This window comes from Canis lupus, chromosome 15 (assembly GCF_011100685.1).
Source record: "Canis lupus familiaris isolate Mischka breed German Shepherd chromosome 15, alternate assembly UU_Cfam_GSD_1.0, whole genome shotgun sequence".
Taxonomy (NCBI): Eukaryota; Metazoa; Chordata; class Mammalia; order Carnivora; family Canidae; genus Canis; species Canis lupus.
This window is the reverse complement of record NC_049236.1, coordinates 8,332,460-8,357,736: the sequence shown is the minus strand read 5'-3', so window position 1 is coordinate 8,357,736 and position 25,277 is coordinate 8,332,460. Positions and strand designations below refer to the sequence as shown.

General features: G+C 39.4%; 1 non-coding gene across 1 annotated transcript; it reads right to left on the bottom strand.

The window, feature by feature from the left end:
* Positions 1-775: 775 nt before the first annotated feature.
* C15H16orf87 lies at positions 776-25,277 on the bottom strand. The gene is made up of 3 exons (XR_005370198.1): positions 25,099-25,277; positions 15,408-15,504; positions 776-1,791 (listed from the first exon to the last, which is right to left on the bottom strand). It is a non-coding gene; the product is annotated as a chromosome 15 C16orf87 homolog (transcript).

Below are 25,277 nucleotides of genomic sequence, written 5' to 3'. Positions count from 1 at the left end.
CTCTTCAGACACGCATCCCATGGTCTTTCATTCTTCAGCCACAGTCAATTCTGCTTTAGGACATTTCCGTCCATCTTTCCCTTCGTTCCTCCCCCGGGTCTCTCCCTCCAGTTAAGATCCATCCAGGACGTCCTTGGCGCCCTGAGCTCCTAGGATTCCTCGGCCCTCCTTCACAGGACAGCCATCGCGGATGGTCAGGAGGAGAGGAGCGGGAAGAGGAGCATCCCAGGGTCTCTACCCCAACCTAATCCCCGGATGCCATGAGGAATATCTGCCAGCGAGCTACAGAATCATAAAGAGGCCACTAATTATGGTCTCTGGTAGGTCACTGACATTAAAAAAAAAAACAATCAGCGTGGGAACCACATGAAAGAAGGGACCGGCTCCAGGAGACAGAACAGGGATCATCCTCCAAAAGCACCACTGTGCCCCGTCTCCTGTGTACACGGCTTTTGGTATTAGAGACATGCTTTCATTTCTTTACTCAAAAAGTATTTTCCGAGAGCCTGAGAGCTTTTGATGAAGTTGCCCGTCTCCCTGAAGCCCGCTACAGCCCCCTACCCAGATCTTTGCATGGCTGAGCCCTAAGCATCGTTCACACACACATACACTCTGGGTAGATCCTCATTCCTCCAGGGAAGAAGCCCGAAACTCAGGGGCAGCTCGTAATTTTCCAGAACCTTAGGTACCTGTAGGTCTTCACGTTCCGCCAGAGTCTGGGAAGCTATTAAATTGAGAAATATGAAAGTGGCTTTACGTAAAAATGAAAATGTTGTATTTTTCAGAAAAAGAAGTTTTTATTTGAGCAAAATACGCAGTTAGCATTCACTACTTTCCCCCAATGATAAATTTCTCCAAATATTACATATTTATAAAATTCAGCATTGTTAAAATTTATTCAAATCCTTCAATTACTGTTGTCTATTGGAGAATGTTCTGTTTCTTGGAGTTCCAAATGGTAAAAGAGGTGGTAATGTTGAAAAAAGGTCAGGTGAGTGTGATGGATTTGGCAAAAGTCCTTGGGCCAATGCAGTTACTCCCTTTGGTGGTCTGGGGTTTCAGTGGTCAAATGATGGAAAAGTACAGGTCCCTCCATACCTGCTCACCAATGCAGCGCTTTTAGACCCATTTTTGACAAATAGTTTCAACTTCTTGACAAAAAGATGCTACTATTAGTTTTGTCTGAGTCAAAAGCAATGAAATACTCTCTTGGCGGACCACCATAGAGTTACCAGAACCTTTTTTTGATTACAGTGATGGTTTTAACACGTTTGGAAACTACATCAACATCCAACCATTGTCCAGACCACTATCATTTTTTTTTGTCAAAGCTTAAGATTTCTCCAAAATAGGTCTCTGCTCTTTCAAATCCCAAGGTAAGAACACACCTGTAATCATCTCCGTTTATGATCATCTGTCAGTTGGTGTTACCTACCCACTTGTCCAACTTTTTCACCTTTCCTATTGCAGCCAGGTGTCGAGAAATTGTTGTAGCAGAAACTCCTAAGTCTGCCGCAAGGCCTCGAATTGCTGTTTTGGGGTTAGCTTCCACCATGGCTCTCAGTTGATCTTCATTTAAAACAGATTTGGGTCTCCCTCGAGGCTCATTTTTCAGACTCAGATCTCCAGAACGAAATTTTTCAAACCACCACCGGATAGTCCTCTCACTAACAGAGCCTTTTCCAAAGACAGAATTGATGTTTCTACTTGCTGTGGCTGCACTATGTCCTAGTTTAAATTCATATAAAAATAGTATTCGCAAATCTTTCAAAGACGGGGCACTGTTCACTTCTGTGGAGGAAACAAACAATAAAGACTCAGCCATCAAAGGACATAATATCATCAGGAATACTACACAACGCAACTGAAAATAGACCTAACATTAAGTTAATCAATCATGGTCAAGCTTTGACTTGTCAAATCGCAGCAATTTCATCTGGAGGATGCATGTTTTTATCGCTGTTCTCCTGCCAACAGCTTCCAGCAGGCAGATGACTGTAAGTAGGAATAAATTTCCAGTAATCTGATAAGCACTGCCATAAAAGAAATGCTTTTGAACTAAAATAGGAGTTGTGCTCTTACGTCTAGGAACTTAATGCCTGCCACACGATATTTCCAGTGCTATCAGATTAAGGTCTCAGATCCATTTAATGCTTGGGGGAAAAAATCCTCCCATAATGGGTTGATAAATAATTGCTTCCAATGTTTTCTGACAAAAGTATTTGTAGATCTTCCTCTTCCCTGCTTCATATGATCTGAATGACTGCCACTTCACAAGTTCTTTATGTTTTCTAGATCCTTATTTACTATGGAATTTTTCTTATTTTGCTTATTTCACTTTCTTGGGCTTCATAGTTAATTTTGGTGTAAATGAATAAAAATGATATTTCAGATATATGAAAGAACTGTTTTCCATTCTCCCCTGGTAGTCACGTATTCTAAACGGTACTAGGGTCCACTGGCCACTAGAGTTTTTAAAACTAAGACCATAACATACACATGCCCTAAACCTACCAAAGGGGTAGAGAAAGAAAAAAAAAAGAGGGGGAGAGAGAGATTGATTCAGCAGAATTCAAATCTAGACAATGTTTGGGAGAAATCTTGGGGTATGAAGAGGGGGATTCTTCTTTTCAGCAGCTTTAATTCCAGTCCCTTACAAGTACATATTCCTCCAATAGTAACTTTTCTCCCTTTTTCATCCCCTATGCTTCCAAGATGGCAAAGTGGAAAGGGAAAAGGTTTCTATTCCTTTCTACCATCACTTGAGTTCTAAATTATTTCAAATAAGTTGATGTCTTCCATTACAAAAGCAGAAAAAAATTCTGACCTCAATCACAATATACTGTTACCAAAAAACAAAAATACATATGCAACTGTAAGATAAGTATCTGGAAAGTGAGTAGCTTTATTTTAGACCCTAATACCCTGAGAGCAATTATCCTATTGTTCATAAATGGAATAGGAATAGGGGAAAGAGGTTTCCCATCAATATAGTAGATTTAATTAATGCAAGAAGCCACCTCTTCCATTTCAAACGTGCTAGTTGAGATATAAGTGAAAATCAAAACTTGTTTTAGTACAAAGCTAAGTCCAAAAGCAAAAGAGAATTTCCCAAATGCAAGAAAGTGAGAAAAGCTAAAAACACAAACAAACAAACAAACAAAAAAACCCCCACAGTGGTGAAGGGACACATGAATAGAATTCGTATCTCAAACTACAAATAATGGAACAATCTGAAAGAGACATTATAAGACAAGTTAAAAAAAGACATTTTAAATCATGCCTTTAATGTTCAAAGAGAAAACAGAAATAGATTTCAATAAACAAGAACAGATTATTGTAGAAAAAAAAAAAAAACTCCCACATACTTGTCACATCTCCTTCGTTTCCTCTAATCTCTGAGAATGCCTTGGTCTTCCCTTATTTTCCATGACCTTGACCTTATCAAATAAGGATTTATCAAATAACAAATCCTACGTTTGTTCATTACTGCTGGGGTGTCATACCTTTTAGTCATTCTCAGTGGACACAGCTAGGAAATACATGCATAGTAACCCACCCATACCTTGTCTGGGTATGGCTGATGTTTCCTGATGACTGGACTAAGGTTATACATTTTTGGTAAGAATACACAGACATGACGTATCCTTTCTAGTGCATGGTATCATGGGTTTCAAGATGTGCATACGCTTTATTATTGTGATGTTCACCTTGATCACCGACTAAGATAAATTCTGGCAAGTTTCATCCTAGTAAAATTATCTTTCCCTTTGTGATTAATGACGATCCTGGGGGACATACTTTGAATCTACCTAAATTTTACTTATCCTCAAATTTTCACTAATTTTACAATCAATTGGCGGATCTTGTCTGCAACAATTATTACTGTTTTGTTAATTCTTATTTTCTATTTCCCTCAATCCATCCATCCTTCCACAGGTATTAACTGGAATTCTACTATAAGTGAGAAATGTTCATTTCCCATTTTATATCTGTATCAGTATGCACTCACGGATATTTACTTTATTATTCTATGGAATATAATCCAATCATTTCATTATTTCTTTTGCTCAAAGTGCTCCAGCTTTGTCCATTTGAACCATCTTCTTCTTCCTTCCTTCTTCTTCTTCTTCTTCCTTTCTTCTTTCTCCTTTTTCTCCTTTTTCTTTCTCCTTTTTCCCTTCCCCTTCCCCTCCTCCTCCTCCTCCTTCTCCTTCTTCTAGTACTTTGTTATTACCTGGCACACATCAAGCACCTTTAGTATTTTCTGTGTCAGTCCTGGAATCAACCACTTCTCCAAGAAGTGGAGAATCATACTTAGAAATAAAAACCTGAATCCTACGTTTGTTCATTACTGCTGGGGTGTCATACCTTTTAGTCATTCTCAGTGGACACAGCTAGGAAATACATGCATAGTAACCCACCCATATACTGATATTTCGGATTCCAAACTGACCCAACAGAGTTCATTTTAGCCTTCTCCTTTCTGTATTTGTGAGAAACCCAGTTTTTGTTGTCTAAAACATATTTACTGATTTGTTCAGTTTAAGTGCACACATATGGCAATTTTGGAATTGCTCATTTATGCCCCTGTGACAAATATATTTACTGACTACATTACAGCATTAATCTGCAGTTCTTTTTTATCTTCACCATTACAGCATCCAATCAAGAGGTTATTTTCCAAAACAACTTGGAATAAAGTTTTCTTCCCCATCCCCTTTAATGTCACTCCTTCCTCATTCCTGATACACCGTTCTCATCTCCCCACTGTTTTGCACCCCTTTCCCACCTACCCCCCCGCAGGTTACCAATCACATCACTTTAGTTTCCAGTTTATCCTCCCAGTATTGATTTTACGCAAATGACTGATACACTTGAACTGTCTTGTATCTCCTTTTTTTAAAAAATATTCATAATTTTCTGAGTCTTTTAAAAATTTTTTTTATTTATTCATGAGAGACAGAGAGGCAGAGACACAGGCAGAGGGAGAAGCAGGCCCCACACAGGGAGCCTGATGTGGGACTCGATCCCGGGACCCCAGGACCATGCCCTGAGCCAAAGGCAGGTGTTCCTATCTCCTTCTTTCTTAAACAAAAGTTCATACTATAGATACTCCTGTGCTTTACCTTTGTCGCTTAACAGTATATTATCTGAGAAACACTCTATATCAGTCAATACAAATCATTCTCATCCTTTTTTTTTTTTTTTATAGTTCCATTACTCCACTAAATGGATATACCATAGTTTAATCACTTTGCTTTGTGTGGGCATTTAGACTGTTTCCAATACTTTGCAATTAATTGCATTACATTGCTGTAGTGAATTTTTTGTGCATATGTATTTTTGTATCGTTGGAGGTATATCTTAATGGTAAAAACCCAGAAATGGTCTTGCTGGGTCAAAAAGTAAATCAATACATACGTAGTATTTTTAGATATTGCCAAATTTCCCTTTGGAAGGGTTATGAAAATTCATATTCGCACCAGCGATGTAGGAGTGCCCATTTCTCCACAGCTTTACCAACAAAGTATACTGTCATATTTAAAAATTTTTGCTCTTGGTAGGTATTATTTTAATTTGCATTTCTCTAATTATGAGTGAACCTGAACTTTTTTCATATATTTCAGGACATTACTATGTCTTATTTTTTTGTGTGAGTTGTCTCTTCATATCTGATTCCCATTTTTATATCAGGTTTTTGGAACTTTGTCCCTGAAATATGTTGTTTTGAAACCGTAAGTCTCACAACCACTATTTATTGCCAAGGTGAACTCTGATCTTCTGAGGGACTTATCAATAGGATTTCTGGTAGCAAGTATGAGCACCAGAGGGAGCACCCAAGGGCCTCCAAACCTTTTGGACTCACTGAGATGGGGATCAATGACCCCCAGCAGGGTTTGGTCATATTGGATGAAGACATCTTAGCTCCTGCTTAGAAGCCTCATCCACGTATTTCTGGACCCCAGAGCTTTGAAGAATTGTACTAATCTGGGCCATGTGACCACTATCCTTCACACAGACTCAGAGGTCTACTCCAGGAAATCATTCCTTGCCCAGAACCAGAACAGTTTCTAGTAGCTTGCACTGCAGTGTGCACTGCGGGATCATCTCCGGGGGCTGCCCATTCACCTGTATAAGATTGTTGCCCTGTCTGCAGTGCACCACACCTGGGGCCATCATTTTGTGTCTAAGGACCAGAATGCAGTGGGCCCTTGGGCTGCATGGCCGACAATGTAGACAAGAGACCTTCACCACGTGGTGTCACAACCAGAAAAGCTTTTATCCCTCATATGTTCTTTAAAGATTTTATTTATTTATTTATTTATTTATTTATTTATTTATTTACATAGATAGAGAGCATGAGCAGGGGGAGGGGCAAAAGGAGAGGGAGAAGCAGACTCCTCACTGAGCAGGGAGCCCGATGTGGGGTTGGATCCCAGGACCCTGAGATCATGACCTAAGCCTAAGGCAGACGTGTAACCAACTGAGCCCCCCAGGTGCCCCTTGTCCCTCAGATTTTAAGAGCTGTTTAAATATAAAATATATTGTCCTTTTTATGTAGTATATATTGTGAATATTTTCTCCCAGTTTCTCTTTGACAAACTTTTATTTATGGCTTTTTTTTTTGTTTCCAAGAATTTAGTGAAATTTATCTATCTTTTCCTTTAATGCCTCTGTATTTTAAGTTACAGTTAGCAAGCCTTTTTCTACACCAAAATTACAGAGGAATTAACTCATGTGAGTGGTGGATATAAAGATGGCTCTTTTAATAATAGTGCAGGGACAAGTGGGTAGCTATTTAGGAAATGCTAAAAGTGGATCATTCACTGTTCCATGAAAAAAAAGTAGATCACTTTTCAAAAAAGTTTCCAAAAACTTTCCAAAGTTCAGCAAAGTTGTAGGGGACAAGAGCAAAAATCAGTTCTGCTTTTATACACCAGTGATGAATAATCTGAAGAGAAAACTAGGAAAGCAATTCCATTTCTAACAGCTATCAAAAATAATAAAAATACTTAGGAATATGTATAACCAAGGAAGTAAGACTTTTATGCTGAAAACAGTGCTGAAAAAATTAAACAAGATCTAAATAAATGAAAACGCAATCATATTCATAGGCAAGAAGACTTAACATTGTTAAGATGTTGATATTAGCCAAAGCAATCTAAAGATTCAACATAATCCTATCAAAAGTCCAACAGCCTTTTTTTCCACACGGAATTGCAAAGGGCCCTGAATAAGCAAAATAATCCTGAAAAAAAAAAAAAAAAGTTAGAGAAATCACACTTCCTAACTTTGAAACTTACTACAAAGCCACAATGATTAAAATAATATGGTATGGGCATAAGAACAAACATAAAGACCAATGGAATAGAAATCCCAGAAATAAACCCTCACACATATTGTTAATTGATTTTCAACAATGGTGTCAAGACCATTTAGTGGGAAAGGATGGTTTCTCAACAAATAGTACTGGGGAAACTATATCCACATGCAAAAGAATGAAGTTGGACCGTAACCCACACCACATACAAAAATTGGTTAAAAAAATGGATCAGAGACCTATAGATAAAAACTAAAATTACAAAAGTCTTAAAGAGAACATTGAGGAAAATCTTCATGGCACTGGAATTTGGCAATGATGTAATGAATATGACAACAAAAGTAAAAAAATAGGTAAACTACACTACATTAAAATTTAAAACTTCTAAAAAAAGAAATTTAAAACTTCTGTGCAAAAGAAATAATTAATAGTGAAAAGGCAACCTACAGAATGGAATATTTAAAAACCGCCTATCTGATAAGGGGTAAATATCCAGAATATATAAAGAACTCCTGGGATCCCTGGGTGGCGCAGCGGTTTGGCGCCTGCCTTTGGCCCAGGGCGCGGTCCTGGATATCGGGGATCGAATCCCATGTCAGGCTCCCAGTGCATGGAGCCTGCTTCTCCCTCTGCCTGTGTCTCTGCCTCTCTCTCTCTCTCTCACTGTGTGCCTATCATAAATAAATAAAAGTTTAAAAAAAAAGAACTCCTACAACTCAACAACAAAATACAAATAGCCTAATTTTAAAATGAACAAAAGGACTTCAATATTTCTCCAATGAAAAATATACACATGGACAACAAGGATTTGAAAAGATGCTCAACATCATTAATCATTAGGGAAATGCAAATCAAAACCACAATGAGACATCAACTCACACCCATTAGGATGGCTACTAACAAGAGAAAATAACAAGTGTTAGCAAAGATACAGCAAAACTGGAATCCTTGGGCACAACTGGTAGGAATGGAAAATGGTGGAAGCCTCTATGGAAAACCACCATGCTGGTTTCTCAAAAAATTAAAAACAGGATTACCATATGATCCAATAATTCTACTTCTGGGAATATATCCAAAAGATCTGAAAACAGAGTCTCAAAGAGGTATTTATACACCTACATTCATAGCATCATTATTCACAATGGTCTAAAAAGTGGAAACAACCCAAGTGCCCATCAGCCAATAAATGCATAAACAAAACATAGTAATTGCATACAACAGACTATTATTCATCCTTGAAAAGAAAGGAAATTCTGACACATGCTATAACATACACGAACCATGAAGACATGATGCTAAGTAAAATAACCTGGTCATAAAAAAAAAAAAATACCGTACGATTCCACTTAAATGATGTACCTAGAATAGTCATATTCCGAGACAGAAACAGAGGTTAGCAGGAATGAGAGTTGTTTAAGGCTATAGAATTTCAGTTTTAGGAGGCGAAAAAGTTCTGGAGACTGACAGCACAAAGACGTGAATCTACTTAACACTACTGAACTATATACCTGAAAATAGTTAAGATGGTAAATTTTATATTTTTGTATTTTACCACAATTAATAAAAACCAAAAAAAAATTAGATAAGTTTGACCTTATCAAAATTAAGAATTTTGTGCATCAAAGAACACTATCCAGAAAGTGAAAAGACAACCCACAGAATGGCAAAAAATACTTACAAATCATATTTCTGGTAAGGGATTAATACTGAAAATACATAATGAACTTCTACAGCTTACCAACCAACCAAAACAATGCAGTTAAAGATGGGCAAAGGAGTTGAATAGACATTTCTCCAAAGAAGATATACAAAATGGGGGCCCTTGGGTGGCTCAGCAGTTGAGTGTCTGCTTTCGGCTCAGGTCATGATCCCGGAGTCTCGGGATCAAGTCCTGTATGGTTCTCCCTGCATGGGGTCTGCTTCTCCCTCTGCCTGTGTCTCTGCCTCTCTCTCTGTGTCTCTCATGAATAAACAAATAAAATCTTAAAAAAAAAAAAAAGATATACAGATGCCTATAAGAAAATGAAAAGATGCTTAACATGGTGTTTAGGGAAATGCATATCAAAACCCAGTAAGGTAAACAATTCACAACTACTTGGATGGTGATAATAATAAGAAAAAAACATTGGGGGCACCTACATGGCTCAGTCCATTACGCATCTGACTCTTGATTTCCGCTCAGGTCATGATCTCAGGGTTGTGAGATGGAGCCCCTCATCTGGCTCCCCACTGGGCATGGAGCCTGTTTCAGATTCTCTCTCTGCCCCCCCAACCTCCCCTCACCCCTGTTCATGCACTTTCCTTCTCTCCAAAAAAAAGGGGGGAGGGGGAAGTCAACAAATTTTGGTAAGAATATGAATTATTGGAACCCCTGTAACAGCACAACCAGTATGGAAAACAGTTTGGGATTTCCTCAAAAGGTTAAACACAGAACTACCATATGACCCAGCAATTCTACTCCGAGGTACCTATCCAAAAGAACTGAAACCAGGGATTTGAACAGGTATCTAGACACCAATGTTCGTTACATCCTGTTGCCCATCAGAAGACTGAATTTAAAAATGTGGTATATACATAAAATGGTAATTATTCAGACATAAAAGGTAATGAAATTTTGATAAATGCTACAAATGGATAGACCTTGAAAATATTATGCTTCTTAAAATAAGCCAGACACAAAAGGACAAATATATGATTCCACTTTTATATGAGGGGCCCAGAATAGGCACATTTTCAGAGATACAAAGCAGAGGTTGCCAGGGAATGCGGGGAGGTGTACAGGGGCAGGGCAGTGGGGAAGAGGAAGAGATTGTTCAGTGGGTACAGAGTTATGTCCAGGATGGTAAAAAAATTTTTAAGTAAAATACCAGTGATGGATACATAGTATTGTGAATGTTTTTAATGCCACTGAATTGTACACTTATTAATGGTTAAAATGATAAATATGTTACACATATTTTACCCCAATAAAAAAAAAGAAAAGGTCCATTTTACCCTAGTGATCTATGTTAGTATGTTAGTTAGTATGTCATATACTAGCTTCCCATATGAATTTGGGTCTAATTCTGCACTTTTTATTCTTTTCCACTGTTCTATTTGTTCCTGCCAATGCCACAAGGTTTTAATTATACAGGATTCATTGTGTGTGTGTATGTGTGTGTGTACATATATATATAATATATACATATATATTCTTTTAATTAAGCAAGCTCTGCGTACAATGTGGGGTTTGAACTCATGACCCTGAAATCAAGAGTTGCATGCTCCACAAATTGAGAGCACCCCAGAGGCTTTATAATAAATTTCATTTTTTTCATAATATATTTTAATAGCTGATAGGGTTATTCAACCCTTACAATTTCTCTTTTTAAATATTTTCCTGGATATTTCTAAATCAATTTTATTGGGACACCTGAGTGGCACAGTCAGTTAAGCATCTTGGTTTTGGTGCAGGTTATGCCCTCAGGATCCTAAAATTGAGCCCTGAGTCTGCTCTGTGCTCAGATTGAGATTGAGATTCTCTCTCCCTCTCCTTCTGCCCCTCCTGCTCCTGCTCTCTTTCTCTCTCAAATAAACAAACCTTTAAAAATAATATAACCAGTGTTATTGGGCTAGAACTCACATCCTGTACAATTTACCCATTTAAAATACAAATGGTGGTTTTTAGTACACTTGCCAGATTGTGAATCCAATTTTAGGACATTTCTCCACATCCAAAAGAAACTCTGTACCCATTAACAGTTGTCTCCTATTCTCCCCCCTCCCTTTACCAGCCCTAAACCGTTAATCTATTTACAATCTATAAATTTGTCTATGTGGACATTTTCTATAATTGCAACCATAAAATATGTGATCTTTTGTGACTGGTTTCTTTCACATAGCACATTTTCAGGAGTGATTCATCCTGTAGCACATATCAATACTTCCTTTCTTTTTACTGTCAAATAATGTTCCATCGTATGGATATATGACATTTGTTTATCATCAGTTGATGGATATCAGGACTGTTTCCACTTTTTAGCTATTATGACTAATGCTGCTAATAACATTCACATATAAATGTTTGTGCCCACTTCTGTCTTCAACTCTCTTGAGTTTATACCTAAGAGTGGAATCGCTAGATCATATTATAACTATATTTAACCATTTGAGAAACTGGCAGATGGTTTTCAAAGTGTCTGCGTTGTTTTACATTCCTAACAGCAGGGATACGGATTTCAACTTTTCCATTTCCTCACCAATAATTGTTATTTTCTCTTATTACTGCATCTTAGTGATCTCATGATTTTGATTTACATTTCTCTAATGACTAATAATGTTGAACATCTTTTAGTGTACTTATTGGCCATTTATAGATTTTTTTTGGACAAATTCCATTCATATCCTCTGCCCATTTTTAAAAATAGGTTATTTCTCTTTTTACTATTGAGGAGTAAGAGTTCTTTGTATATTAGGGATAGAAGTCCTTATCAGATATATGATTTGCAAAAAGTTTTTCCCATTTTGTGAGTTGTCTTTCTGCTTTCTTGACAATATCTGCAGCAAAATAAAAAAAGTTTTAAACTTTGCATAGCCCTATATACGTATGTGTGTACGTACGTCATTTGAGCTTTGGGTGTCATATTTAAGAAAACATTGCCTAACCCAAAGTAACTACGATTTACTGTTTTCATCTAGGAGTTTTATAGCTTTGCTAGCTCTTATAGTTAGATTTATGAATTTTTAAAGATTTTATAAAAAATGTATTAGAGATACAGAATCAGAGAGAGAGAGAGCAAACAAACCAGGGAGGAAGAGGGAGAGGGACAAGCAGACTCCACGCTGAGCCTGATACAGGGTTTGATCTCACAACCCTGAGATCATGACCTGAGTTGAAATCAAGAGCTGGATGCTTAACCAACTGAGCCACCCAGGCGCCCCGTATTTTTAATTAATTTTTATGTATGTCGTGAGGTAGGGTCCCAACTTCATTCTTTTGCATATCCAGCATCATATCCCAATACCATTTGTTGAAAAGACTATTATTTCCCATTTAATTTCCTTAGGACCTTTACTAAAAGTCAACTGACAATTATTCTGGGTATTTTTGCATGTTTGTATTTCCACATGAACCCTAAAATCCACTTGTCAAACTCAATGAAACAACTTGTTAGGATTTTTATTAAAATTGCATTGATTTAATAAATTAACTTGGGAGGATTAACATCTTTAGGATGTTGAATCATCGTATTCAAGAGCAAGGGATGTTTTACCATTTCCTTAAATCTGCTTTAGTGTCTTTTAGGAGTGTTTTATTTTATTTTATTATTATTTTTTTTAATGTGTGAAACTTCAGAGAAGTTTTTTTTTTTTGTATATTTTTTCATTGGAGCTTGATTTGTCAACATATAGTATAACACCCAGTGCTCAGCCCGTCAAGTGCCCCCTTCAGTGCCCATCACCCAGTCACTCCACCCCCCGCCCACCTCCCCTTCCACTACCCCTTGTTCGTTTCTCAGTTAGGAATCTCTCATGTTTTGTCACCTTCACTGGTATTTCCCACTGATATTTCCCCCTTTCCTCTATAATCCCTTTCACTACTTTTTATATTCTCCGTATGAATTAAATCATATAATGATTGTCCTTCTTCATTTGACTTACTTCACTCAGCATAATACCCTCCAGTTCCATCTATGTCGAAGCAAATGGTGGGTATTTGTCATTTCTGATGGCTGAGCCATACTCCATTGTATACAAAGACCACAGCTTCCTTATCCATCATCTGTCAGTGGACACCGAGGCTCTTTCCACAGTTTGGCTTTTAGGAGTATTTTAAATTTGTTTTATGCCTTTCTTAATAAATTTATTCCTAAACATTTAATCCTTCATGTCGCTATTGTAAATGGGCTTTTCTCTTACATTATGTCCAGTTTAAGCTATTTCTATATATGAAAGCTGATTTTTGTATGTTAATTTTAAATCTTGATCCTTCCCTGAATTCTTTTACTGTAGGAGTTAGTTTTATCATTGATTCTCTGGAGTCCAGTTACACTATGATCTGCAAATAGATACTGTTCTACTTGTTCTTTTTTTTTTTTTTTACTGTCTTTTTACTGTCTTTACTGTCTTTTTACTGTCTTTACTGTCTTTTTTTTTAAGATTTTATTTATTCATGAGAGACACAGAGAGGGGAGCGGGCAGAGATAGAAGCAGGCTCCATGCAGGAAACCTGACATGGGACTTGATCCCGGGTCTCCAGGATCACGCCCTGGGCTGAAGGTGGCACTAAACTGCTGAGCCACCCGGACTGCCCTCTACTTATTCTTTACCCACTTTTATGTCTCTTATTTATTTCTCTTATTTGTCTTGGCTAATTTACCTCTAACATAATGCTGAACGATAGTGAAGATAGTGAGGATGCTTGCCTTGTTCCTGACATGAATGAAAATTCCTGTAGTGTTTCCCCATTTATATAAGATACTAGGGATGCCTGGGTAGCTCAGTGGCTGAGCATCTGTCTTTGGTTCAGGTCATGATCCCGGGGTCCTGGGATCGAGTCCCACGTTGGGCTCCCTGCATGGAGCCTGTTTCTCCCCCTGCTTGTGTCTCTGCCTCTCTCTTTGTGTCTCTCATGAATGAATGAATGAATAGATAAGAACTAGCTTTAATGCTAAGATATATACTTCATCAAATTAAAAAAGTATTCTTCAAATCCTATTTTCTTGAGTTTCTCTATCATGGATGGGTACTTAATTTTGTCAAAGGTTTTCTCAGTATCTACAGAGATCTTATTATTTTTTCTTTATATTTATTAACATGGTATATGATACTAATAGGTTTTCTTATATTGTACCAATCCTGCATTCCTGGAATAAATCCTGCCTTAGAATTTCTGCCTCTGTTTTTCTCTCTGCCTAGAATTTGCTTTCCCTAGTTTTCATGTCTAGCCCCTTCATCTATTCAGACCTTATAAAATATCTCCTCCTCAGAGATGCATTCCCTGGACCACTCAATCAAGAGTAGCCTTCCAGTTAACCTCTAGGGCAGTACCCTATTTTAATTTCCTACCTAGCACTTATCATGAGCTGGTATTTTCCCCACATATCCCATATGTATATTCCTATGTGCACACCTTCAACCACTATGACGGTACTAAAGCTGTCTTAGAAGTAGATTACTGTATGCCCAAGATACATAGTACCTGGCATATGTTAGGCACTCAATAATTGTTTGTAATAAGTCTACCATTTTGGATTCACTACTGTTACGTGATTTTATTACAGGAAAAAACTAGGAGTAACAAAAACCCACCTCTGAATACACTTATGGTATAAATCTAGATTTCTCAACTTTAAAGAGAAAGCTAAAAACTCAAACAAGGGGATGCCTGGGTGGCTCAGCAGTTTAGCGCCTGCATTTGGCTCAAGGCATGATCCTGGAGTCCTGGGATCGAGTCCCGCATCGGGCTTCCTGCGTGGAGCCTGCTTCTCCCTCTGCCTGTGTCTCTGCCTCTCTCTCTGTGTCTCTCAGGAATAAATATATAAAATCTTTAAAAAAAATAAAAACTCAAACAAAATTGAAGTGCACATTTTTTTAGATAGTCTAAATCAGTGAATCAAAAAAAATTACTAGTACTTTAAAAAACTGTAATACCGTGGCTCAGCGGTTTAGTGCTGCCTTCAGCCCACGGTGTGATCCTGGAGACCCGGGATCAAGACCCACGTCAGGCTCCCTGCATGGAGCCTGCTTCTTTCTCTGCCTGTGTCTCTGCCTCTCTCTGTATGTGTCTCTCATGAATAAATAAATAAAATCTTAAAAAAAAAACTGTAATATTAAAATCAGGGTTCTCTTTCTTCCAACTAACATTATCTAATTAAAATATTATTAATAAAGGACTTAACATTTAAATTGGATAAAGAAAAAAAATCAATGTAAATGACTAATTGTACCTAATAGAAACCAAAGACATACTTCAATAGACTTTAGTATTACAATTCTCCCAGCCAAAAAGAAAAAAAAAACCTCACAAAAATTAATTTTAACTTTATATAATGGAAACCATAAAAGACAGAAAAGTGATAAACTCTCTCAATTTCTCAATTACCTGTAAAAGGTGATGATTTCTCTGAGTGTTTTACTATTAGAAGTTTCCTATTAATAAATACGTAACCACAGGGACAAGATTTACATGCAACAGGAACCTGGAGGGGGGAAAAAAGGAAAAAAAAAATGTTACTATTTTACTATTTACTGAACTTCTAAAGTGTTTATGTGGTCTCTTCAACTCATCAATAAATTACTTGAAGGTAGAGATTATTTTAATTTAATCTCCACATCTTGGGCAGCCCTGGTGGCGCAGCGGTTTGGCGCCGCCTGCGGCCTGGGGTGTGATCCTGGAGACCCGGGGTCGAGTCCCACGTCGGGCTCCCTGCATGGAGCCTGCTTCTCCCTCTGCCTGTGTCTCTGCCTCTCTCTCTATGAATAAATAAATAAAATCTTAAAAAAAAAACTCCACATCTTCATAAAAACGATTTGAGATAGGAAATCATACCCCTCCCACTCTCCTAGTCCTTTACAGCGCCATGCATATGCTAAATATTTAATAACACTAATGTAAGCGGCTACAGGAAGTATGTCAAGTAAAAAACTATTTCCTAAAATGTCAGTCTCAGAATAGTTACAATGTGGGTTAGACTAGAAAAAAGGTTAGGAAATTATTACATTAATCCCAGGATGAGAGGCTGTTGTCCTGTTCTGGGATGCTGGCAGGGGAATGCATCCCCCCCCGCCCCCCAAAAAAAACCAAACAATATATTTGACAGACATTTTAAAGGGAGAAAGAAATAAGTCTTGGACACAAATTCATTACTAATCATAAAATAGAACTAAAAACTTGTAATTTAGGTGATCCCTGGGTGGCTCAGTGGTTTAGCGTTGCCTTCAGCCCCGGGCCTGATCCTGGGGTCCCGGGATCGAGTCTCATGTTGGGTTCCCTGCATGGAGCCTGCTTCTCCCTCTGCCTGTGTCTCTGCCTCTCTTTCTGTTTCTCTCATAAATGAGTAAATAAAATCTGTAAAAAATTAAAATAAAAACTTGTAATTTCTTTTTTAGCTCATCAGTTATTTCAGAGTACATTGTTTAATTTCTACAAATTTTTGAAATTTCTAGTTTTCCTTTCTGTTGTTGATTTCCAACTTCATCCTGTTGTGGTTGGAAAAGATACTTTGAACGATATTGGTCTTAAAAAATGAACTTTGATTCTGACCTTATTCCATATATAAATATTTCAAGATGGACTGTAGACCCACATAAAACATTTTAAACTAGATAACTTCTAGAAAATACTTAATAAAAAATCTGCCTTCAAGAGTTTGAACATGAGAGAGGAAGAGGGCCAGGATCAATTACTGGAAAAGGATTATTTATTTACAATTGCCAGTTTGAGGGAGACTACAAAATAGGTGCTAGACATAGGTTCTCCCAGGCTCCTGTAGAGGAAAGAACCGGAACAGATCTCATTTGCCTGGCAGGTTTCTGTTTTCTTTTCTAAGGTCTTTACTACCTGAAGTAGTCTGTGATCTTAAGAGTTTTAGTAAAAAAATGATTATGTCATTTACCAGCTTTATTAAGTTATAATTAACATACAATAAACTATACATATTTAAAACGTACTATTGGACAGGTTTTGACAGCTGTGTATGCCCAAGAAACTCACCACCATCAGGATAGTGAATATATCCATCATCCCTAAGTTTCCTCATATACCCTGTAATCTACCCTCTTACCTCTCCTTAGCATCCCCTTCAATATCCCCAAGCAGCTACTGATCAGCTTTCTGAATTTTCTAGTTTTATATAAACAGAATCATAAATACATGCTTTTTTTGTTTAGCTTCTTTCCCTTAGCATAATTATTTTGAGATTTGTCCATGCTTTTGAATGTAACAAGCTCATTCCTTTTATTGCTGAATATTATTCCATGTAAAGATAAACCTCAGTGTATCTGTACATGTTGACTGTTCCCAGGCTTAAGCTATTACAAATAAAGCTCCTATGAACTTTCATGGAAAAGTCTTTATATATATATGTGTATACACACACACACACACACATTCTTTTTTCTTGAATAAATAGCTAAAAGTGGAAATGGCTAGATCATATGGTAGGTTTTTTAAAAAGAAAACTACCAAACTATTTCCCAAAGTGGTTGTACCATTTTACATTCCCACCAGCAGAGGATGAGACGTCCATTTCCTCCATATCCTCGTCAATACTCGCTATGTTCTTTTTAACTTTAGTTATTCCCATACGATCTCACTGTGGTAATACACGTATCCCTAATGACTAATGATGTCGGGCATTTTTCTATGAGCTTATTTGCTGTTAAGTCTACTCTGGTCAAATGTCTATTCAAATTTTTGCCTTTTAATTGGGTTTTTTTTTATTATTAACCTTTGAGAGCTCTTTATATATTCTGGATACAAGTCTTCTATTACATACATGCTTTGCAAAGCTTGTTATTGGTTCATGTCTTTCCTTTTTCTAAACAGTGATTTTCAAAGAACAGAAGTTTAATTTTGATTAAGTCCAATTTATCATTTTCTTCTTTTATGGGTCATGCTTTTGGTGTTGCAACACCAAACAAATGCCTAACTTAAGTTCACAAAGATTTTTTAGTATTTTCTAGAAGTTTCATAGTTTAAAATTTTTCATGTAGATCTACAATCCTTCTTGAAATATTATTTGTATATGGCACAGGTAAGAATTAAAGTTCATTTTTAAAGAATTATTTATTTGAGAGAGAGAGAGAGAAAGCAGGGGGGAGGGGCAGAGGAAGAAGGAGAGAGAAACTTAAGCAGATTCTACACTGAGAGCAGAGCCTGACATGGGACTTGATTTCATGACCCCAAGATCATGACCTAAGCCAAAACCAAAAGTCAGATGCTTAAATGACTGTGCCACCCAGGTGCCTTAAGTTCATTTTTTAAGACAGTATATCATTCAAAGTATCTTCTCCAACTACAACAGGACCAAGTTAGAAATTAACATCAAAAAGGAAAACTAGAAAATTCAAAGCATTTTAGAAATTAAACAATATACTCTGAAATAACCAATGGATCAAAAAAGAACTCATAGGGATCCCTGGGTGGCTCAGCGGTTTAGTGCCTGCCTTTGGCCCAGGGCGCGATCCTGGAGTCCTGGGATCAAGTCCCATGTCGGGCTCCCAGCATGGTGCCCGCTTCTCCCTCTGCCTGTGTCTCTGCCTCTCTCTCTTCTCTCTGTGACTATCATGAATAAATAAATAAAAAATCTTAAAAAAAAGAACTCATAAGGAAAATTAGAAAATCTTAGAGATGAATGAAAAAAAATACAACCTATCAATCATAGGACACAGTGAAAGCGATGTTATGGAGGAAAGTTATATAGCTGTAAATGCTTACATTAAGAAAGAAGAAAGATCTCAAATCATCAACCTAACTTTACAACTTAAGCAATTAGAAAAAGAAGAGCAAATGAAACCCAAGCCAGCATAAAGAAGGAAATAATAAAGATTAGAGATAAACAATATAGAGAATAGAGAAACAAAATCAATGAAACAAAAGTTGGGTTTTTTTTTGAAAAGATGAACAAAACTGACAAGGCTTTTCCTAGAGACAAAAGAGAGAGAGAGAGAGAGAGAGAGAGAGATTTAATTACAGACATACCTCATTTTATTGCACTTTGCTTCATTGTACTTCACAGATACTCTAGGTTTTACATATTGAAGGTTTGTGGCAATGCTTCATGGAGCCAGGCTATCAGCACCATTTTCCAATAGCATTTGCTCACTTCGTGTCTTTATCATATTATGGTAATTTTTGAAATACTTCCAACTCTTTCACTATTATCCTGTTATGGTGATCCATGATCTTTGATGTTAGTATTTTCATCGTTTTGGACTGCCTATACAAGACCCATACAAGACCACAAAACTTAATTAATAAATGTGTGTATCCTGAATGCTCTACCAATTGGCCATTCCCCTATCTATGTCCCTCTCCTCAGGCCTCTCTGTACCCTAAGACATGGAAATATTGACATTAGGCCAGGTAATAACCCTACAGTGGCCTTTAAGTATTCAAGTTAAAGGAAAAAGCACACATCTCTCATTTTAAATCCAAAGCTAGAAATGAGTAAGCTTAGTAGGAAAGCCATGTCAAAAGCCAAGAAAGGCCTCTTACACCAAAGAGTCAGCCAAATTATAAACACAAAGGAAAATTTCTTGAAGGAAATGGCTCACTCCAGTGAACACAAGAATGATAAGAAGGTGAAACAGCCTTATAGTTAATTTGCAGAAAGTTTTAGGGGGCTGGAAAAAGATCAAACCAGCCACCACATTCCCTTAAGCCAAAGTCTAACTCAGGGCAAGGCCCTAATTCTATTCAACTCTATGAAGGCTGAGAGAGGTGAAGAAGTTGCAGAAGAAAAGTCTGGTTGCATGAGGTTGGTTTGTGAGGCTTAAGGAATGAAGCAGCCTCCATAACCTAACAGTGCAAAGTGAAGCAGCAAGGGCTGACAGAGAAGCTGCAATAAGTCACCCAGAAGACCCAGCTAAGATAACTAATGAAGGTGTCTACACTGAATAATAGAGTCTCAATGTAGATGAAACAGCCTTATATTTGAAGAAGATGCTACCTATGACTTTCACAGCTGGAGAGAAGTCAGTGCCTGGCCTCAAAGCTTCAAAGGACAGGCCGATTCTCTTGCAGGGGTTAATGCATCTGTGGCTTTAAGTTGAAGCCAAAGCTCATTTACCATTCCAAAGATCCTAGGGCTCCTAAGAATTATGCTAAATCTGCCTATGTTCTATTAATGGGAAAACAAAACCTAGATGATAGTACGTCTGTTTCCAACATGGCTGATTAAATATTTTAAACCCACTATTAAGACCTACAGTGGAGAAACAAAGGTTCCTTTCAAAATGTCACTGTTCACGGACATGGCACCTGGTCATTCAAGAGCTCTGGCGAGGTACAATGAAGCTATGTTGTTTTCATACCTGCGAACACAATATCCATTCTGCAGCCTATGGATCAAGGAACCATTTTAAGTCTTCTTATTTAAGAAATACATTTTGTAAGGCTACAGATTCCTAAATAGTGATTCCTCTGATGAATCTACACAAAATAGATTGAAAATCTCCTGGAAAGAATTCACCATTCTGCACACTATCAAGAATAGTCATGATTCAGGGGTCCCTGGATAGCTCACTTGGTTAAGCGTCTACCTTTGGCTCAGGTCATGGTCCCAGGGTCTTGGGATTGAGCCCTCACCAGGCTCCCTGCTCAGTGGGGAAGTCTGCTTCTCCCTCTCTCTCCCCCTCTACCACTTCCCCCTGCAAGTGCTCTCTCTCAAATAATAAAATCTTAAAAAAAAAAAAAAAAAAAAAAAGAACATTTGTAATTCCTGGGAAGAGGTAAAAATATCAACAGGAGTTTGGAAGAAGTTCATTCCAGACTTCATGGGTGACTCTGAGAGGTTCAGAAGTAAATACAAGATGTGACAGAGAACTAGAATCAGAAGTGGAGCCTGCAGATGGTCGGAATTGCTGCAATCTCATAATTTTAATGGATGGGGAGTTGCTTCTTATGGATGAGCAAAGAAAGTGGTTTCTCCAGATGGAATCTATCCTGGTGAAGATGCTGTGAAGACTGTTGAAATGACATCAAAGGATTTAGAATATTACATAAACTTAGTTGATAAAGGAACACAGTTTGAAAGGACTGACTCCAATTTTGAAACAAGTTTTACTGCAGGTGAATGCTAACAGTATTGCATGCTGCAGAGGAACTGGGAAAGGAAGAATCAACCAATGACGGCAAACTTCACTGCTCTCTTACGTCAAGAAATCGCCACAGTCACCCCAACCCTCAGCACCACTACCCCGATCAGTCAACAGCTGTCGACATCAAGGCAAAACCCTCCACAAGCAAAAAGATCACAACTCACTGAAGGCTCGGATGACAGTTAACGTTCTTCAGCAGTGAAGTATTTTTTAGTTACGGTATATACACTGTTCTGTTAGACACAAAGCTACTGCATACTGAATAGACTGATGGTGTAATACAGCTTTTATGTGCCCTGGAGAACCAGAAATTTCATTTGACTTGCTTTATTGCAATATTTACGTATTTCACACACTCTAGGGTGACCATAATTTTTTCACAGGGTTACATTAGTTTCAGGTTACCACACAGTGATCCGACAATCCTATGCATGACTCGGTGCCCACTGTAAGTGTGCCCTTAATCCCGCTCACCTATTTCCCATCTCAACTGCCTCCCCTCCGGCAGCCATCAGTTTGTTCTCTATAGTCTGTTTTTTGGTTTTTCTCTTTTCCTTCTTCATTTGTTTCTTAAATTCCACATGAGTTAAAGTATACAATATTTGTCTTACTCCAACTGACTTATTTCCCTTAGCATTACACTCTAGCTCCATTCATGCTGTTGCAAATGGCTAGATTTCATTCTTTTTATGACTAATATCTCATTGTGTATATGTGCCACTTCTTTATCCATTCATGGACTGGTGGACACTTGGGCTGCTCCCACATCTTGGCCACTGTAAATACTACTGCAATAAGCACAGGGGTGCATGTATCTCTTCGAATTAGTGTTGGTTTTTTTTTTTAATTTTATTTTAGGGGTACTCAGTAGTGCAATCACTCGATCATAGGGTAGTTCCGTTTTTAAGTTTTGTGGTTTTTTTTAAGATTTTTGAAAATTTATTCATGAGAGACTCATGGAGGCAGAGACTTAGGCAGAGGGAGAAGCAGGCTCCCCATGGGGAGCCCAATGCAGGACTCGATCCCAGGACCCTGGGATCACGACCTGAGCCAAAGGCAGACGCTCAACCATGGAGCCACACAGGCATCCCCCATCTTTAAGCTTTTGAGGACCCTCCACACTGTTTTCCAAGTGGTTGTACCCATCTGAATTCCCACCAACAGTACACGAGGGTTCCCCTTTCTCCACATCCCCACCAACACTTGTTGTTTCTTGTTTTTTATTCTAGCCATTGTGACAGGTATGAGAGGATACCTCACTGTAGTTTTGATTTGCGTTCCTCTGATGATGAGTGATGTTGAGCATCTTTTCATGTGCCGGCTGGTCATCCGGATGTCTTCACTGGAGAAATGTGTTGTCTTCTACCCTCTTTTTATTTATTTATTTTTTATTTAAAAAAATTTTTAATTTTTATTTATTTATGATAGTCACAGAGAGAGAGAGAGAGAGAGAGGCAGAGACATAGGCAGAGGGAGAAGCAGGCTCCATGCACCGGCAGCCCGACGTGGGATTCGATCCCGGGTCTCCAGGATCGCGCCCTGGGCCAAAGGCAGGCGCCAAACCGCTGCGCCACCCAGGGATCCCTCTACCCTCTTTTTAATGGAATTATTTGTTTTGGGGCTATTGAATTGTATCAGTTCTTTATATATTTGGATACTAACCCTCTATCAGATATTTCATTTGCAAATATCTTTTCCCATTAAGTTATCTTATAGTTTTGTCGATTACTTCCTCTCCTATGCAGCTTTTAATTTTGATGTAGTCCCAATAGTTTATTTTTGCTTTTGTTTCCTATGTCAGAAGACCTATCTAGAAAAATGCTGCTACGGCCAATGTCAGAGACATTACTGCTTGTGTGCTCTCTTCTAGGATCTTTATGATTTCAGGCCTCCCATTTAGGTTATTCATCTATTTTGAGTTTTTGTGCAAGGTGTCAGAGAGTGGTCTGGTTTCATTCTTTTGCATGTAGCTGTCCCAACAGCTACTTGCTGAAGAGACTGTCTTTTTCCAACTGCATATTCTTGCCTCCAATGTTGACGATTAATTGACCATATAATCGTCGGTTTGTTTCTGAGTTCTCTATTCTGTTCCATTGATCTGTGTCTATTTTATTTAAAATATTTTATTTATTTATTCATGAGAGACACAGAGAGAGGCAGAGACACAGTCAGAGAGAGAAGCAGGCTCCATGCAGGGAGCCGTGGGACTCGATCCCAGACCTCTGGGATCACACCCTGAGCTGAAGGCAGATGTTCAACTACTGAGCCACCCAGGCATCCCTGTGTCTATTTTGTGCCAGTATCATAACATTTTGATTACTACAGCTTTGTAGTCTATCTTGAAATCTAGGATTGTGATACCTCACAGTTTTGGTCTTTTCAAGATTACTTTGGCTACTTGGTCTTTTGTGGTAGAACAAATTTTGGGATGGTTTTAGCTCTGAAAAATGCTCTTGGTATTTTGATAGGGACTGCATTAAATCTGTAGATTGCTTTAGGCAGGGCAGACATTTTTAGAATATTGGTTCTCAGTCCATGAGCATGGAATACCTTTCCATTTGTTTGTGTCGCCTTCAATTTCTCTCATAAGTGTCTTATAGTATTCAGAGTACAGATCTTTTTTTTAAAAAAAGATTTATTTATTTATGATAGAGAGAGAGAGAGAGAGAGGCAGAGACACAGGAGGAGGGAGAAGCAGGCTCCATGCGGGGAGCCCGATGTGGGACTTGATCCCGGGACCTGGGCTGGGCCCAGGGTTGTGGCCTGGGCCAAGGGCAGGCGCTAAACCACTGAGCCACCCAGAGATCCCCTAGAGTACAGATCTTTCACACTTCCTTAGTTAAGTTTATTCCTAGATATTTTATTATTTTGGCCATTGTAAACAGACTGTTTTCTTAATTTCACGGTTTCATTAATGTATAGGAATGCAACAGAAAGGCACCTGGGTGGCAGCCCTGGTGGCGCAGTTTAGCGCCGCCTGCAGCCCCGGGGTGTGATCCTGGAGACCCGGGATCGAGTCCCACGTCGGGCTCCCTGCATGGAGCCTGCTTCTCCCTCTGCCTGTGTCTCTGCCTCTGTGTCTCTCGTGAATAAATAAACAAAAATCTTAAAAAAAAAAAAAAAATTCATGGGATTATGACATGTCAGTAAAGGATTAACCAAAGTCCTTCCGGAGAAAATAGACCTTTGGTGAAGTTCGGCACTCCGACCCTGTCGGCCTAATCAGGTACTGTTACTAGACGGTATTGCTCGCGGTAAAAGTGGCCCCTTATTGGCATCTGAGCGGGAATCCGGGCACCTGGTGAGGGGCCACAGCTTCAGGCTCCCCAAGCACAGGAAGTACAAGCGGGCCTTTCCCTGCAAAACCCTGGAGGCAGCGGCCTCCCTCCTGGGCTCCGCAACCGGGCTTCTAGGCCGCGGGCAGTCCCGTTCTCACCGCCGCGCTGCCGTCTGGGCCCACGGGGGGGCGCACCTGCGAGCGCGCACCTGCGAGCGCGCGCGATGCTCTTCCGAGTCCACGCAGGTTTTCCAGCTGGGCCAGGGCTGGGCCTCGGGGGCTGGCTGAGCCCTGGACCGCGCGGGGACTTGGTTCATAAAGTAGACGCTAAATGTTCAAGGTAAATTCACCTTTTTGAAGCCAGACAACGACCTACCATTCACGGAGGGGGGCCTAGAGAAACTGCGCCTTCGGAGGACAAGCGCAGGTCACCGGGTCACCGGGTCACGCGGGGCACCGCCGAGCGCGCCGAGGTCGCCCCCTCCCGGCCTCCAGCAGGTCACTGCGTCGCGGCGGGAACAAAGCGGCCGCCGGGCTCCCGGGCGGAGGGCGCGGCCGTGCTCGGCCCCGGGCCCGGTCACCGGGCGACCCCCGCGACCCCCGCGGCCCCGCCGCCAGGTGCGCACCGGCCGGACCGCGCCCCCGTGACCCCCCCGGACTCCCGTGCCCCGGGCCGCCCCCGCCTGGCCCCCACCTGCTGGTCGCACTCGGGGCACGACTTGGTGGCCATCTTCACTTTCTTGGCTCGACTCGCAGACATGCTCCCCTCCTGCAGGGCGGCGGCGGCGGCGGCGGCGGCCCGGGCTCCTCCCCTCCGGCCTCCGCGGCCCAGCCTCTACCCGCCGGCTCCCCGCGGCCGGGACCGAGGCTCAG